The 3,138-nt window shown below is 47.9% G+C and overlaps 1 long non-coding RNA gene across 1 annotated transcript; it reads right to left on the minus strand.

Annotated features, from left to right (window-relative positions):
• Nucleotides 1–391: 391 nt before the first annotated feature.
• LOC112972298 lies at nucleotides 392–3,054 on the minus strand. The gene is made up of 2 exons (XR_003255631.1): nucleotides 2,762–3,054; nucleotides 392–601 (listed from the first exon to the last, which is right to left on the minus strand). It is a non-coding gene; the product is annotated as an uncharacterized LOC112972298 (long non-coding RNA).
• Nucleotides 3,055–3,138: the final 84 nt, after the last annotated feature.

Below are 3,138 nucleotides of genomic sequence, written 5' to 3' on the forward strand. Positions count from 1 at the left end.
CCACTTGTTAGAGGGGTATGTGCTGAATTACAGGAGTGACACAGGAGCTTTGCCCAGCTTTCTTTTGTTTTGGAGGGAGTGCTCCTCATTTCCTCCTATCACGTGAGTTATCGTGTGCACTGAGTCAGAAAAGAGAAGCACCCATGCAGGCACAGAGAACTGCTGCTCCACAGCTTTGCTATTGCCCATTTTAATACCACAGAACCCTGGCCATGCTATTTTTGCACTGAGGGGCTTTCAGAATTTCTGAGACTCTAGAAAATACTACTGAAGAAATGCTGCTTCTCCCTTCCTTCTGTGCATGTGTKAAAAAGACAGCACTGATTCAAACTGAAATTGTTCGGAAACTCTGCAAAAGGTCTACTTTAACATGCAAACAAATTTCTCGTGCTCTTGTGACACCGTGGAAGATTTCATTTTTGTGGCATTACTATCAATTACAGCTACTTGTGTATAATCACTCAGGAGCCTCTGCCTGGGTGTGGTCTTTCCCATCTGGCCAGCACAAGCTTGGAATCTGATGACTGAGATGCTTATAGAAGCCATTATTGTCTGATATTTAATGGGAGACTTCTGGTCCAAGCCTTGCTTTTCTCAGTTCCTGAAAAGCAAGAAGGGCACTCTCAGCAAAAGAGTGAATGAAAAAGCATGATTACAGTCCTTGTTGTTCAATCACAGACTATAGTAACTATTAACCAGTGACTTTTCTTTGTTCATCCCATTTGCCTTTACTCTTTGTAAAAACAGCAGAGGATTCAGCAGTTCTCACACTTTTTTTTCCTCACTTTTCTCTCCCCCATCCATGCATCTTTGTGCAGTGTATCTTGTAGGGAGAAGTAATTGCTAGTGAGCTCCTGGCAGCAAAGTAATGGAGTCAGCAGCGGAGAAAGTTAGGGTGGCGAACCTGGGCGACAGGCAGACCATAAAAGGGATTGAGGGGAGGGAGAAGGAAGACAGAAGGAAAGAAGCAGCAGGATGTAGGCAGCACCCAGCTCCGTGGCTTTCAGCCGTGCCATTACCTCACAGAGGAGGCCCCTGAACATGACATAATCACAACGAACTGCTGCAGTTTGACTCAGCAGCTCCCAGCAGCCAGGGGCTCCTTCTGGTCCTTCTCCATGCTGCCTGCCTACTCCCTCCAGCAGAGCTCTCCTTCACAACTCCTCTTCACACTTTGTCCCCGTCCAAGCCCCAGCGACCAGTCCCACCCTCATCCCAGTTGCTCCAGGACAGCAGCTGAACAACTTCTACTGCTACTATAAAAGCATGATTAATGGAAGTGACTAAAGGTTGATCATGCCACCAACCTTTGGACTGAGAGTGGTTAAAGAAGAATAAGAAAGCTTTACTCTAAGCTCCTTCTATAAATATGCTAAGTTAGAATAAACTTCCCTGTATAGATTTAAGTCTACTATTACACCCACTAACCACTGAAGTGTCAGCAACATTTCACAGAAAGGCTGTATTGTCAAAAAAATTTTTGTTTTTCTTGCTTTTTAAAGGACTGCAGGCTTTGTTAATAAAGTAACTGTGCTCATAGAATATATCTGGATTTCCTTAAGGCATTTGACTTGGTACCAAATCATACAGAATTAGCAGAGAATGAACTGGATTTACAAACTTCCATGGGTAGCTGTTAATGTTATTAATGTGGTATCAGTGAGCATAGCTATATCTAGCAGAGACTCAAAAGTCTCAACTCACGGGCCAAAACTATTTAATGGTTATATAAATGTGACAATTATACAAATTCTGGTTAAGTTTTCTGCTGATAAAGATTGTTTTGTTAGCAAATAATAAGGACAGATTACCATTAGAGTAATTAGAATTGCTAGATTAGAAGATCCCAGCCAAATAAGATAGATCTTAATACAGTTAAATACAAAGTAATATTGCTTCTGAGGAACCAATGACATAAATTGTACTCAGGGATTGAAGGATTCTGGGAAGGATCTAACAGTAATAGTGAATAACCACCCCAGCACTAACTTTGAAACAATGCTACGTTTAAAGAGATAATGTAATCTTTGAAGGTATAAAAGGGAAGTATTGCATAAGGCAAAGAAGTGACCCTACTCCTGCCCCCATATCAGTAAGGCTGCTGCAGAGTTGTGCCTGGCTGCCCCAACAGCACAGCAGTCCAGGCACCACACCTAACACAATCCATACGTGAAGCTTGCACTGATTGAATCCAAGCCTTGCACCCCCTCTGCACAGCCTTCTGTGAGCTGCATCCCCCAGATTTGACCACCTCAACCTTGCTTCCCTCTCTGAGCCTGAAAAATACTACCCATCTGTCATGTCATCCCTGCAGACTGCACCCCTCCTTCAGCCTGCCAGCTGGTGTTCCTACCTCTACACAGCAAGTGCTGACCCCGAATTAAGCTGTTGTGTAGATGGAGCTTGGGAAGAGAAAAGATGCATGTAGGGATGGTACTGAGCACCCATCCACGTCTCACGTGCAGATAGATGGAAGGGGAGCTGGAGCACCCCAGTGACTCCAGCAGTTGAAGCTTGGAGGCAAATGGTTTGGAGAACAGGAGTTTAGTGAAAGGAGAAACAAGCTCCCAACCCCCAATAATCCCTTATACCAAAAGGCACAAGAGCATTACTGTAAGTGGGAATTTCAGGTCACCTTTTATATCACTAATATGAAAGGCTTAAGTGGTATCGGGGAACGGTTCAGCTGCGTGTCACACAGCCAGGGCTCGAGTCTATCACCAGGGCCCTGGACAGGCGGCACTCCTTGCTAGGGGCTCACCTTGTATCCTTTAGCGGATTTAAGCGCTTTATTCAGCTATTCCGGCGCTTCACGCAGAACTCCCAGAAGGGACTTCGTAGCCCCTGAGAGACAGGAGGCCACAGCAGCGGCCCAGTCGTTCCCTCGCGGGTGACGCTGGCTGGCAGGCAGTCACTGACGGAGGGCGCCGGACACGGCGCCGGGAGGCGAAGGGGCCCCAGGGCAGGAGCCGCCAGGGCCGGCTTTCGGCGGGGCCACGAAGCCGAGAGGCCCGAGGCCGGCCGCCGCCAACGGCCGCCGCCAACGGCCGCGGGGCGCTGCCTCGCTGGCGGCGCCCCGCCCCATGACGCCAACCCCGCGGCCACCTCGTCGGCCGGTTGTCCCCGCGCCGGGGAGCG

The sequence above is a fragment of the Apteryx rowi genome, unplaced genomic scaffold (genome assembly GCF_003343035.1).
Source record: "Apteryx rowi isolate R43461 unplaced genomic scaffold, aptRow1 scaffold_481, whole genome shotgun sequence".
Lineage (NCBI taxonomy): Eukaryota > Metazoa > Chordata > Aves > Apterygiformes > Apterygidae > Apteryx > Apteryx rowi.